General features: G+C 38.8%; 1 protein-coding gene across 1 annotated transcript in view; it reads left to right on the top strand.

The window, feature by feature from the left end:
• Window positions 1-429: 429 nt before the first annotated feature.
• clocka (clock circadian regulator a) overlaps window positions 430-14935 on the top strand; it is a 193086-nt gene continuing 178580 nt past the window's right edge. Inside the window, exon 1 of the mRNA XM_039752875.1 lies at window positions 430-564. The gene's annotated coding sequence lies outside the window, so the exon portion shown is untranslated. The remainder of the gene's footprint in view (window positions 565-14935) is intronic.

The raw sequence follows: 14935 nt of genomic DNA, 5'->3' as shown, positions 1-14935 counted from the left end.
ACCTTTACGTTGTTAATGTACTATCTAGGGGTGTTACGAAAACAACATCATCATATACTGTAAATTCTGAACGCAAAGATAAACAATTTTTAAATGAAATGTCAATTATGTCTATAGCATTTCAAATCATTGGCTACTCCTGGGTTAATTTTTTGGCTCTGTCTTACTTTCTCGAGAGAGTACTTCCCACTCAGAGGGGGAAAAAATAATAATAAAACCTTCACTTTCTAGGAATTCTGGGAGCAATACACACGCGCGTACGGTTTCGTCGGGTCTTGGTTAAAAAAGGAAATGAACAATCCTCCTGTTAAAGTGTGGATATACGATTAGGTGGAGCCGCTGTCCATCAAATAGAGTCTTCCGGCATTTAATTCAAGTATGGTTGAAGCGTGAGTTTGACCTGATTGGCTCCTTGCCAACAGAATGACTGACAGATACGGGCCAAGGAGTGGGAGCGCTTGTATAACAAGCATTTTGTACAATACGTTCAGTACTTCCAAATAAAGGCCACACACAAATAATACAGAAGAAAATTGTTATTAAACGACAAATTTCCCGCAAAAGGTAGGTTTATAATTTAAATTTCTACACTCTTTTAATCTGAAATATTGTTCTGATGACTTAGATTCTAACTTTTATGGAGCCTCTCCGTACCAGTAATATACTTAACTCATTGTCGAACGAATGAATTAACTTTTAATGTTTACTATGGTTCGAAAATTTGGAACTTGCAGTTATATTTATGTTTCCTTAAGGTGGATTCTTAATGAGTGTTCTATGGCATTCCTGTAAGGCAGAGATTGGAATAGGAACAGAAATTATGCGCGCGTCTGTAAGATTTGTTCACCTACATTTAATCTCCGATCCTTAAATAATGATCATACTGTAACTGTTCTTCCTCTATTAAGTCATCCAAAAATACGGTTATTGCTAAAACGTTCCTACGATGTAAGATGAGTGCAACCCCTGATAAAAAATACATGGATCTAATGTTAGAAGCGACAGCTGTAAGTGCATGTACAGTTTATATAAAAAGGATATTCAAAGAAGCGTTTCAATTAAAAAAATGAAAAAGTTTTTCGTGATAGAACCTGTGCCAACCTCTTAATTGCTGCTGTCACTTTCTTTATTCTTGCTATGAAGGAGAAGCGCACGTTTTAGCGATTTTCCGTATATTCGCCACTAATGACAGTTCAGTGTATTTGCCTGGATTTTCGCCGGTAGATCTCCGCTTCTTGCTCAACTACTGGTGTTTTATAAAACGCTTCATGCGTGTTGTCAAAGACTACATAACTGAATGAACTTCCCTTTCTAAAGTCAATATATGACACGCATCTGAGGTGACACTTTTCCCACAGTCAATTCGGCGCAGTTACCGTTTTCTTCATTATAATCTAACCGAAAAACTCAGAAGGAAGCGCCGCCGAGCGCGCCTCGTCGCAGCCTGAGCTTTGGCTACCGAGGCCTGGACTGCGCAGGTGCGGCGCGCGAGGCAGGCTGGCCCGCAGTTTGTTTAGCTCTGGTTGAACCTCAGAAAAACAGAACGGTGAATAACCACAGCAGGAGAGCCGGTGAGCTACCCTATCTGTCACATTTTTGTGTTTGGTTGAGATGAGGTGTGTTTTGCTATTGCATTGCATTTCATTTCATTCTGTTCAGTGAAGTTAAATCTTGCCTACGGGCCGGGGAGGACGTTGTCGCCTGGAGTTAGGAGGATGTGTGGAATTTCCAGCGCCGGGGAAGACGCGGCGAGGCGCAGCGCAGGCCTTGTGACCCACATTGCTTTCGCGGAGATCGACGGAGGGAGAGAGGGGGGGTGTTTATTAGGAATGCTGTGGCGTGGAAGGTTAGTGCTCGCTCTGATCCAGGCGCCTGTGATCAACCTGCACGGATCTAATGGTATTCTGAGGATCTCGCTCAAGTGTTTACAGCTGGTTTTAATTGCACTGATTCATTGCATTTGCCCTAATGAAAGGAAAAACCCGGGAATATAAGTACTTACACACATCGGTCAGGCCTGACAATCGCACGCATTCCTGTTAATAAGGCCATTTATTGTAGCAAAGTGTGCCATTTACAAGGCGCAGTATTGACTAACAGGTGTACTTTGCAGTGACCCGCCTCTACTCCTATTACCTTCTTAGTCTTTAACTCCCTCAAACTTGTGGAGAGTGACAAGAGGCAAGTCTCATAGTCATTGCAGGGTGGGCTTTCATATCTGTACTAAACTGTATTCACGATCGATCAGCCAAGCAAGAAGTCGATTGGAATTAAACGATGAATGGTGTGATTTGTCTTGTATCCTCCAAGGAGGCATTTTAGCAGTCCGAGCGTGCATGTTTAACATTTGACAGGCACCAGTTAGGAATTTTGTGTTTAACTTTTTTTTAGTTAGTTGGCATGGAGTGTATTTGGAATTTTTGTAGGGCTGCATCAATATGCATATGCAAAAAAAAGAAAGTCTGAGTAAGCAACCCTAATTTGAGCTGTTCATAAGAAATGATTACTTCATGAGGTAGTAGTGCATATTAAACAAGAATAGTTACATCATATATTTGAAATATTAAAATGTGTTTCAATTTAAATGGTTAAAGTCTAAATGTTCTTGATTGTAATGGAGAAAAATCAGAAATAACATTTATAAACGCACAGTCTTGGAATAGTGTTAAAAGCATACCCCATATGCTTATATTTGAAATCTTTACTTTTTAACCTTCTGTGAGAGGCTGTTAGAGGGTTTGGACCACAGGTAAAGAACCAAATTTCAAATATATTTTGTCATCAGCAACCTTGAAATAGCATAAAAGACATGTGTTACCAATTCCTTTTTTTGTTGTCATGGAAGTTAAATCTGAGGACAAAAGTCTTAAAGATGTAACTTTGACCTCTCATATTCCAGTAGAGAGTGAGCCCCTGGCGTCCGTTAATGTGGCATGCACAGCTTCAAGTGGTTATGATTATTTTTGCTGAGGGCACCTGTTGGTTTACTCTTTATCATAAGAATGTAATGTCCTGCACAAAATATGTGGTTAAGGCTTTGGACTTTAAACACTGAGGAGGTGGGTTCAAATCCTGCTACTGACACTGTGACTCTGAGCGAGTCACTTCATCTGCTTGTGCTCCAACTGGAAAAATGAAAAGAAAAAAAAAAACCTGTAACAGGAGCAACCAAAAGAAGAAAAGCTTATTGTATCTCAAATGTTGTAAGTTGCTTAGGATAAAGGCATCCACGAAATAAATAAATGTAAAACATGGTCCAAAAATGGCCTAAATATTAGGATTTGTATGGGTTGGCTGGGCCATAAATAGTGGGGGAACCCAAAAAAGCGCAACAGTTTGCCTAACTAGACATCATGACAAGTCAAACAAAATTTCATTTATGTTTTTGTTTTCATACTGGTGAATTGGGAGGCTTCAGGAATAAACAAAGAAAACATGAAGTGATTTAAAAGTGTTATTATGTAATTCTTATGAACACAACACATTTTTGCACCCCCTTGTTCTTGGTGCATAGCTGTGATACAATGTACTTATTCCTTCCATAATTTTAAACAGTTCAATCATATCACCTACTAATCTCCATTTGCTTAAACTTAAAAGGTTCAGCTTCTTCAATCTTTTTCATAGCTCACATTTTGCAGTCCTGAAATTAGAAAGCATCCTCAGTCAATGAAGAAACTTATTATTCAGTGTTTCATTACATAAGTCAACCTCATCACTGCAGAGGTTGTGGACTTTAAGGAACTGTGAAAGACTTAGTATGCCAGGGACAGAAGGGGTTGTAGAGAAGGTGCTTTAACTGTGTGAGCCATTTGGCTTGTAACCAAAATTGTCTTTTTGGTACATTTTCATTTGTTGATTTTGTTTGGAAAATCAGGAAGTCCATTGTGCAAGAAGTAAATGCTTTGAATCAACCCTTAGAAACAAAGTTAATGAAGTTGGTACATATACATTATAAATTGCTTAACTTCTACATTCAATTAATCATCCATCCATCCATCCATTATCCAACCTGCTATATCCTAACTACAGGGTTATGGGGGTCTGCTGGAGCCAATCCCAGCCAACGCAGGGCTCAAGGCAGGAAACAAACCCTGGGCAGGGCGCTCAATCAGTCAGTCATTCTTTATTATGATATGCCATTGATGTTGTTTAGCAAAGCCGTTACATTATCAAACACAATAATTGATAAAACATAAAAGTTGTAGTTTAAGTAGAAACAAAAAATCAATATTGAGTAAAGCTCAGAGTGAAATGCACACTATGAGTGCACAGTAATCCATCCATCTACTCTTGTAAAAATCTCTTTGTGTAATGTAGAGACATAGAAAGCTGGACTCTGTACTAGCAGCATTGAAAGCAACACTTGACAGTATATGGGGATGCCAATCCTTCACAGAGCATCTAAACATACTTACTCTGGGACAGATTTGAGAAAATTGTTAGGTTTGTTGTCTCCTGAATCCAGCATCGTGGGATCAAATTAGCACTGAAAATTAATCAAGGACAGAGGGCAAAAATGACCACAAATTGTACAGTTCAAGTCCTTAAAACAAAAGTCCGCTTTTGAGTAGGATTTAAAGTGTCGTCTAAGGGACATTTGTAATCTACAGGTGTCATCCGCTTGGTGAAATTCCCTGTATTCGAGCAAAGTTACTTTTAAAATGCTCAAATACATCAGCCTGTTATATAGATATTACTGCCACCAATGGAACTCGCCATCCATATGCTGTGTTTATGTACCTGGAGGGCATTCACAAGGAGCCAGCAGAATTAATTAACAAAAACATTAACAAGAACAAGTGAGAATGCATGTCTCTTTCACTGCTTTTTATACATAGGCACTTGCACTCACTTCCAGAGCAATTTTGCTTTATCATAATCCTTTTAGGAAGCTGTACACTGCTATGTTAGTGGTGGTATATTCGCATGCCACAATATTAAATACAACAGAGGTCTAAGGGCCGGAATATACTTGATGCTCGGAATGCGTACACACACGCATCAAGGCTGCCATTTGTTCCCAGTGCTCTTTTGACGTGTTCTCAGAGCACATCATCAGAAATTAACATGACATGTGTGCAAGTTGTAGTACCATCAAAAATTTGGGTGGCATGTGTGTTCATATTATGGTTTGTAACGTCAGCATTGTCTCTCTATTATTAAAAAAAAAAAAATCTTGGATGTTTGTAAGAAGACGAGATGTGACTTTCTCACAGAGACACTTTCACGTCCCACGAGATGACTCTTTGTGCCAAGAGATTTAACCACGCCTGGGGCCGGAAATAAAACAAAGAGTAGATGACTAAGTAGAACTTTGTAAAGAATTCAGAAATGTTGGCGCGGTACACATGCAGAGCTAGAGATAGATATAATTATAATTAGAGATAATGTAAGTACAAAAATTCGAAAATCTCAAAAAAGGGTAGTAAAGATCGCATTGGTGCAAACAAACGGAAATTATTACTCGGTGAAATAACAGAACAGCGAAAAAGAGGTTGAATATATTGTTTGTCGGAGACTTGTTGATCGTCTAATTCTTGTTGCCATAAGAAAGAAAAAAAAAGTAGTGTTACTTCCTAATGATGAGGTGTCACCGTGAGAATTAAGATTTGTTGTTTTGGTGAAAGTGAAATCCCAGGAGAGAAATCATTTCTCATTTGTGTGAATGCTATTGCCAGACACATTTCTTGTAGAGTGAAAGAAACAATATTCATTCACGGGGAGTTATATGTTGTGTTGTCACGATGTAATTCCAAACATGAAATCAAAATTCAATGTGATATTGATAAAATGGTAAAAGTGAAAAGAGATTGAATATATGGACATAGGTGACATGACAAAAGTGCGTCGCAAAAGATGCAGATCACACGGCACGGCAGCAGCAACAAGCCAGCAGCTGATCGAGTAAAGAGGAGGTAAAAAAAAAGAACTGTTTGTATCCCATTGAATTACCGTTTAAGAGGGGATTTCAGAGGAGCAACCTTGTTGTGCGTTCAGCCCCCCTCTTCAAAATGTGAGTGGTAGAGATTGGGGGTATTTTGAACATCTGCATAGTGACAAAAAATTGCCAACTTTTTGAAAGTGGAAACATCCATTATGAAATGGAAGTAAATTCGAGACAGATATGTTTGTGGCAAGCGAAAAGAAGTAGGGATTGGCTGTTGCAAGCTAACGCAGTGTGACGGCAAGCCACATTGCAACTCCAACAGGATCAATGTTTGTGCTTCAGTGTCTGATGAATGGTTTGATGCGGTGAAGCAAATCATCAAACTTAAATGTTGACATATGAAAGTATTTATGGTGCTTTTCTTCAACTAGTTCTCGCATAGGCAATACAAGCACTGCGGTTCTTTGTAATGACTCGATACCATTAAAGATCTTGCATACCATCTTCTGTGTTGCTGTTGTTTTTGGACCTTCGCAACAGCAACTTGCACTGCCACTTGGTGGTATCCTTCAGATTTACATAAAGTACACTTGCAAATATAGTCAGTACACTGCTTGTACAGCAGTAGCGTCTGCAAATGTATGTGTCGAGTAGCATCATGTATATCCCAGCCCCTAGTGAGCTGCAGCTACTGCAGGTGTTTTTCCAAACCGATTTCTTAATTTAGAGCCACTTACTACTGCTGAAGAAATATTTTATTCAGTTTCATTTTTAGTCAATTCTCTTGTTAAGATTCTCAAACCTTTGTTTCTTTTAGCCTGAAATAGGTCATTCACTGTTTTATTTATTTCCCATTTTCTTAATCCGCTAACAGTTAACAAAGAGAAGCAAATAACAAAGTGACCGCCAGTTTCACCAGCTAAGTTGGTGGTTCCCATATTCTGTCCTGGGTGCCCACTATGGCTGCAGCTTTTCATCCCAAGCAACATTTGCCTTCGATTAGACCTCTACCTTTATTACTTGTTGTGGCAACATGCTGTATCAGCGTATGCTCCCAACCCCCTCCCCTTTATTACACAACCTTTTGTTTTCAAATTTCACTGGTGTGCTTATACTGTAATTTACAAAATTGGGTTTGGTAATTTTTTTTATTGAAATATAGCAAGCATTTATATATGTTACTTTGAGATAATTTAGTGTCTAGTGTTTTTTATGATTTTCATTATCATCTTCACAATTTTCACTTTGCTTTTCCATGGGGTTATTACAACAACAACAACAACAACATTTATTTATATAGCACATTTTCATACAAACAGTAGCTCAAAGTGCTTTACATAATAAAGAATAGAAAAAAGACACAATAAGAAAACAAAATAAATCAACATTAATTAACATCGAAAGATTTATTAAACAAAGCATGTTAATAAAATTGAGGTTTTGCTAAGTAAGGCTCACTTGAATAAACCTTGTTTTTCAATTGAGGCTCAAATGGTTCCAGAAACACAAAACACTTCTCTTTACATCAAGACCTGCTGAGGTAATGCATGATTACATGCACACTTGTGGTATTTAAATGGTCCTGACAACCAATTGTTTGTTGGCTCAAAGAGACACAAAGGAGAGTGTAACTGTGCCTGTAAGTGTGAAGCTATGCTATGCACGTTACAATATGATATAGAATAGCTTAGAAAAGTTTACAGTTTTATTTAACTGTTGTAGAAGTGAAGAACATGTATCCAGGGCAGTGTTGCTGTTTCTGCAGATGAGCAAAAAGTATCACTTGATCCATCCATCCATCCATTATCCAACCCGCTGTATTCTAACTACAGGGTCACAGGGGTCTGCTGGAGCCAATCCCAGCCAATACAGGGCGCAAGGCAGGAAACAAACCTGGGCAGGGTGCCAGCCCACCGCAGTAGTTGATCTATATAACCACGAAAAGGAAATGCGTCTAATATTAAGAGAGATGTGTTGCATGCCAGTCGATAGCAGACCGATTAAGTACCAACTCTGTGTGTGCTCGTGTTGTGAATTTGTGCATTGTATAATATAATCTTAATGACATTAGATTAGATTATATTTCTCTTTGGGATTAGTAAAGTTTGATTCACAAAACAGCAGAGACAAATACAAACACACTGGTCTATTAATACAATTACTTTAATTAATAGATACATTAATAAGTACAGTAATGTATATTTGTGCAGAAATTGCAAATTAAAGAGTATAAAAAGTGGCTAAAAGTGGCCTAAGAGAGTACTTTCTAGAGGGGATAAAGGGGATTTTTCATGATGGCATCCAGTTTTGCCACAATCCTCTTATACAAACAGGTTCCAATGTGTCCAGAGTTAGTCCTTTGCTGGAGCACGTCTTTCTAATAAGCTTGTTAAGGCATTGCACATCTTGCATACATAGAGCTGGGTGTATTCTTATGTACACTCAGATGGATAATACTGCTGCTGCCTGGTTCATTGTTAGGTGACTCCCCACATAACTGGATGTTTTTGTGCTTCTCACAACATCATCTGAAAGGTGCACAGACTGGATTAATCAGGCCCAACCTGAGCCAGATGGCTTGGCCATTGCTCCTCTCTTCATACCCATAGCTGTTACGACACTTTCTCTGCCTCTTGACCCACTGCTGCGATCTTCTTCTGATGTGCTCTACAGAAAGAATGTCCTCTGAAACCTCTTGCTCTGACCTCCACGGACAGGCAGTTTGCTCTCCGTGCAGTGATTCACCAGTGGTTGATATCTGAAAAACTTTCTCTCATAGGGCTCATCCATGCACTCTTACCATGGTACTGTCAGCAGTAGCATGATGATGGTCTTCACTGTTGTGTACCAAATTAACAAGTCTGGCCTCAGGGTCCTGAGGGAAGGTGAGGCAGCGCTTGATGTCATCTTTTATCATCCAGTCTTTGGCTGTTCCCAGCACACCACTCTTCATTGACTGAGGGGACTTGTCTCCACTCATGACAAAAGTAATAAGCTGTGGTCTCTTGTTAATCTTCCTGCATTTACATGCTGCTTCCTTCACAAGTGCCATTGATATTATTAGTACATTGTCATACCTCCAGTCTCCATTCTGTCAGGGCTGTACTACAAGAAGGAAATGTGTGCTCCTGACTTGCTGGCTTTCCACATTGCTTGCAGCCTGGGTCTTTTCTCATCCCCCATATGACCAGATTTGTGGTGCTTGGAAGGACATCATGGATGCTACTGAGTGCAGACCTTTTTCTGCTAGACTCCATTGACCAGACCACATCCTAACCCACTGCTGTTACTTTAGGTGTGCCCCAGGGCTCTGTCCTGGGGCCTCTTCTTTTTTTATTATTTATCTTCTTCCCCTTGGCAATGTCTTTCGTAAATATAACATTAATTTTCACTGTTATGCTGATGATACCCAGCTAGTAAACCTACCTCTTCTTTTCCACCGTCTTCGCTTATTGACTGCATTAAAGAAATTAAATTCTGGTTTTCTTCAAATTTTCTTAAATTTAACAGTGACAAAACTGAGGTTCTCCTCATTGGTACAAAATCATCATTATCCAAAGCTGATAATCTTTACTTGCTATTGATAACTCCTTTGTTTCCACTTCACCTCAGATCAAGAGTCTGGGTGTCATCATTGACATTACTCTATCTTTCCAATCTCACATTAATTTTTTTTTAATAATTTTATTGTAAGCCATACAAAGCAGTCAAGTTTTTACAAAAAGAAAAATTGAGTTAAGAACAGATCGATCCCCATCCCTGAGAGAGAGAGCAAGCCAAACGGCGTAAAATTTAAGGCTTGTAAACATACCTAAATTAAAAAATTCTCTGTGCTTTATGAAATTATTTTAAAATATTACTGATTAGATCCTGCCATGTTTTGAAAAAAGTCTGTACAGATCCTCTAGCTGAGTATTTGATTTTTTTCCAATTTCAAATAGTATAACACATCGGTTTCCCACTGACTTAAAGAGGAGAGTTTGGGTTCTTCCAGTTTATCAGAATAAGTCTGCGTGCAAAGTGTAGTGAATGCAATCACAATTTGTTTGTCTTTCTCCACTTTAAGCCCCTCTGGAAGAACCCCAAACACAGCTGTTAATGGGTTAGGAGGGATTGTGAGTCCAAGGATATCTGAAAGGTAATTAAAAATTTTTGTCCAGAATAATGTTAATTTGGTGCAGGCCCAGAATATGTGATCCAGTGAGGCTGGGACTTGGTTGCAACGTTCGCAGGTTGGATCATGCCCTGGAAACATTTTGAGAGTTTTAGTCGAGACAGATGTGCTCGATATATAATTTTGAGTTGTATAATTGTATGCTTTGCATATGGAGCTCGAGTGAATTCTCTGCATTGCTACTTTCCACTCCTTTTCTGATATATTAATTGAGAGATCTTTTCCCAGTGTCCTCTTGGATCTTTGAAAGGAGGGATTGTAAAATGATTTTATATATTGTAGAGATGGAGTCTAAGTCCTTGAAATTGAGCAATATTTTTTCCAGCGTGGATGAGGGTGCAAGATGAGGAAAATCTGGAAGGTTCTGTTTAACAAAGTTCCTGATTTGAAGATAGTGAAAGAAATGTGTAGCTGGAATGTTAAATTTGGAATGTAATTGTTCATAGGATGCAAAGACGTTGTCTATATAAAGATCTCTAAGCAAGTTAATTCCAAATTTTTCCAGATATTAAAACTGCATATGCTTGTGAAGGTTGAAAGAGGTGGTTCTCTTGTAGAGGTGCCACAGATAGAAGCTTCTCCGCCTTAAAATGCTTTCTACGTTGGTTCCAGATTCTAAGTGAGTGGAGCACAATTGGGTTATTAGTATATTGCCGATAACGTGTGTTTATTGGAGCACAGAGCAAGGAATACAAAGAAGTACTGCAGGATTTTACTTCTATTGCGGTCCAAGCCTGTGTATGTTCTTCTATTTGTGTCCAGGTTCTTATCGCCTGTATATTTGCTGCCCAGTAATAAAACTGGAAGTTAGGTAGAGCCATGCCGCCTTCTGCCTTTTGTCTTTGTAGGGTCGCTCTTTGATGCGTGGATGTTTTGAATTCCAAATAAATGAGGTTATTGTTGAATCTAATTGCTTAAAGAATGATTTATTAATGTATATTGGATGTTTTGAAATAAAAAGGAGCTTAGGAAGAATATTCATCTTAACAGTGTTAATTCTTCCAGCTAGTGTGAGATGAAGGGTTGACCATCTATGCAAGTCTTGTTTAATTTTTTCCATGCAGACGCAAAATTTTGTTGATATAGAGCTTTATGTTTACTTGTGATGTTTACCCCTAGGTATTTAAACTGTTCTGCAATGATAAAAGGTAGGGTATCTAATCTAATATTATATGCTTGAGAATTCACTGGAAAGAGTACACTTTTATTCAGATTAATTCTGAGACCAGAGATCTTTTGAAATTCTGTGAGTGCTGCTAAGACTGCAGGCACAGAATTTTCTGGGTCCGATATATACAGTACCATATCATCTGCATATAATGAGATTTTCTGTTCCAGTCCTTCTCTGCTAATCCCCTTTATCTGATCACTATTTCGACAATGTATTGCCAGTGGTTCAATGGCAATTGCAAACAGCAGCGGTGACAAGGGGCATCCTTGTCTAGTGCCACGCTCTAGTTTAAAGTAGTCTGAGCAAATGTTGTTGATGCAAACTGAAGCTTCTGGGTTAGTATACAGTAATTTAATCCATGCACAAATGTTCGGGCCAAACCCAAACTTCCCCAATGTAGTAGAAAGGTATTTCCATTCAATCATGTCGAATGCTTTTTCTGCATCCAATGATAATAATATTTCTGGGGAGTTTGATTTACATTAAACAGGCGTCGAAGATTTGAAGATAAGTGCCGGCCCCTAATAAATCCAGTTTGGTCTTGTGATATTACCGAGGGAGCACTTTCTCCATCCTTCTAGCTATGATTTTAGAGAGTATTTTAACATCGTTATTCAGAAGTGAAATTGGTCTGTATGATGCACATTGTAATAAGTCCTTATTTTGTTTTGGAAAAACTGTGATTAGTGCTTGGCGAAAGGTTTGAGGAAGAGATTGGTTATCTCTGGCTTCTGTAAATGTTGCTAATAGGAGGGGAGCTAGCTGAGCGGAAAATTTCTTGTAAAATTCTGCAGGGTAGCCATCAGGGCCTGCTGCTTTCCCAATCTCACATTAATAACATCACCCGGTCTGCTTACTTCCACTTACGTAATATTAATCGCATCCACCCCTCCCTCACTCCCCATGCCACTGCCATTCTTGTTCACAGTCTTGTTACTTCTTGTCTGGGCTATTGCAATTCACTCCTCTTTGGCTGCTCTAATAAGTCTCTCCATAAGCTTCAGGTAGTCCAGAATTCTGCTGTTTGCATCATTACTCAAACCCCATCTATTCACCATATTACTCTGGTCTTGCAGCAGATTCATTGACTCCTGATTAAGTTTCGAATTTATTTTAATATTCTGCTGTTAACATTTAAGGCCATTCATAACCTTGCTTCTCCTTATCTATCCAACCGTCTTCATGTTGCCATTCCCTCCCGTAACCTTAGAGCCTCTTCCTCCGTCCATCTGACTGTCCCTCTAACCTGTCTAACCACAATGGGGAGCAGAGCATTCAGCCATTCTGTACCCAAGCTCTGGAACTCACTACCTACTGATCTTAAAAATATTGAATCATTTTCAACTTTCAAATGTAAACTTATGTAATGTAATCTGTTTAAAATTTAATTTTCTTTATGATTACAGTGGTTTTGTTTGGTTTTAATTTTTATATTTTCTGATGTTTTAAGTTTTGTTTATAATGTGCTTTTTTATTTGTTTGTTCTGTGTCTTTGAGTGCTTAGAAAGGCGCCTTGTAAATAAAATGTATTATTAATCTATTTATCTATTATTACTTGTCTTACTTTGATCATCTGGAACTCTTTTAACTAGACCCCTGATTGGGAGTTGAAGCTTGGTGTCCCGTGTATAGATATTAATACTGCTGAAGCTCTTTTGTATGTCAAGCCACCTTCTCAAATGGCTGCTGATGTTCCTTTCTATCACCTCCATTGTTGTGATGGGGAAAACATGCACAAGAGATTCCTTGACCCAAAGCTATTATCACCAAGCTTCACTGGTTTATCTGGCAATGTTGGTATTTTCTGTCCTACAATTCTGAACCTAGTGGTGTTGTTCACCCACCTTCATATCCACTAGCTGTTGTGGAATGGAGCTGTAGGCATTAGTAAGGTCCAGCCGCAACACCATGAGATCTCCCTTGTGTTCTTTTACTTCACTAATGATCTGTGATAGGACTGTGGTGTGCTGTAGGTTTCCTGAGACTTCTGGGCTGCTGCCCTTCTGTACTGCTGTATCAAAGTACTGATTTCTCAGCTTGTACTTGGTCATCCTTTTGGCAAAGTTTAACGGTAAGTTTTTGCTTCATACATTCATACATCCTTGGTTCTGCAATGTCAGACTCTACCTGTGGCTTCCAAGTTGTCAAGAGTCTGTAAATACTTTTCTAGCACCTGGTTCATTAATGGGTCATTGTACTTCTCCTGAGATGCTCCTCCATTACCTGCTTTGGATATTGCAAATTGCCTCTCCGGTTGTCCTATTGTAACCTTGCGGTGAACTTGTAAGGATTTAATGTAAATTCCACTGTGCCTCTTTCCTGCTTCTTCCTGTTTTTGTGGTGATTTTTGTGCTTGTTGAATATTTACCCAGAGGATCTCACAACTCAGCAGGGTTGCTCCTTTCATCCTCACTTGGTTACTGATTGTATTTGCCAAGATGCCTTAGATTTTGTTGAATGGTGTTGCTCCTCCTATCAGTGTATTTTCCAGCACTGCATCCATGTCAAAGTATTCATATTTTATCTTTTCCAGTGTTTTTGGACACTACCACCCTCTCTTTCCAGATCATGCTCTGTTCTAAACTTGGCTGTGGTTTTGCCCTGATGGAACTCTGGTAGGGGGCTCTGTCCACTTTCACTTTCATTGTTGCCCCCTACCACTTAAACTCCTGGAGTTTTCTTGCACTGTGGTTTGCCTTCTGAAATGGCTCATCCTCTGGCTTACCAAGGTCAACCCTTGTGTGTGTCATTGGTTGCTGTGAAAATGAATAGCCCATCTTTGCATGGTGAATATTAGAACTCAAAGATTCCACTTTGAATATCAGCTTGGTTGACTGAACACATACAATTGGTCAGATGTGTTGGTGTCATTTAAAAGGACTTCTCTGTGCAATGATGCAATAGTATGATTGTGTTTTTACATACTGTGCCTCCAATAAGCTTTTTGGTGCTGTTATTCACTCATGAGTGCAGTCTGTTGTGCCTATGATATTTGGTAAGCCTAAAGAAAATTTATTGTGACTGATTAAAACTTTGAATAAATGCATTTTACATAGTTTCACTTGCTAGCAAGAACAAAAACCCTCATTGTTTACGTGATGGTTGGATAATTACTTAATTATAGGTGAGGCTCTGTGAACCTTCCAGTACACCGACACCCTTCTTAGATTCTCTGCATCATCAACACTGTGATGATGATGAACATGCCTGATACAAAGAAAATTAAACTGATACAAACTTATTTGCGCAGTGGCCAAAAATTTGCCGCATCAGGTTGGCTTGTATGGCTTTAATTAATTACTTTGGGACCAAGTCTTACATATGTAAGATTCTTGTAAGCTTAAAGTCCTGACCTTCAAGTTTCTATTCAAGCCTCAAGTTATAGGGAATGCATTCAGACAAGTAAGGTTGAGTCGCTGGATTTAATCAAGCAGATCAGGTTGAATCACTCTTTTTATTCAAGTCATAGTTGAAAAGACTTGAGTAAAATGTGCTTACTTTTTTACCACTATCTGTATTTAATTTGGTTATAGTAAAGTGTGACATCTACTAACATCAAAGCTAAGAATAAGCTTTCTCAGTGAAAAGAATTCTTTGTAACATTAGAGTAATCTAGAGAAGAAGAGGCCATTCAGCCCAACAGATCTTGCCCATCCTATCCACTTAATTTTTTCTACAATAAAATCAAGTCTACTTTTGA

The sequence above is a fragment of the Polypterus senegalus genome, chromosome 4 (assembly GCF_016835505.1).
Source record: "Polypterus senegalus isolate Bchr_013 chromosome 4, ASM1683550v1, whole genome shotgun sequence".
In the NCBI taxonomy this organism is placed as follows: Eukaryota; Metazoa; Chordata; class Cladistia; order Polypteriformes; family Polypteridae; genus Polypterus; species Polypterus senegalus.
This window is presented reverse-complemented; position numbering and strand designations above follow the sequence as displayed.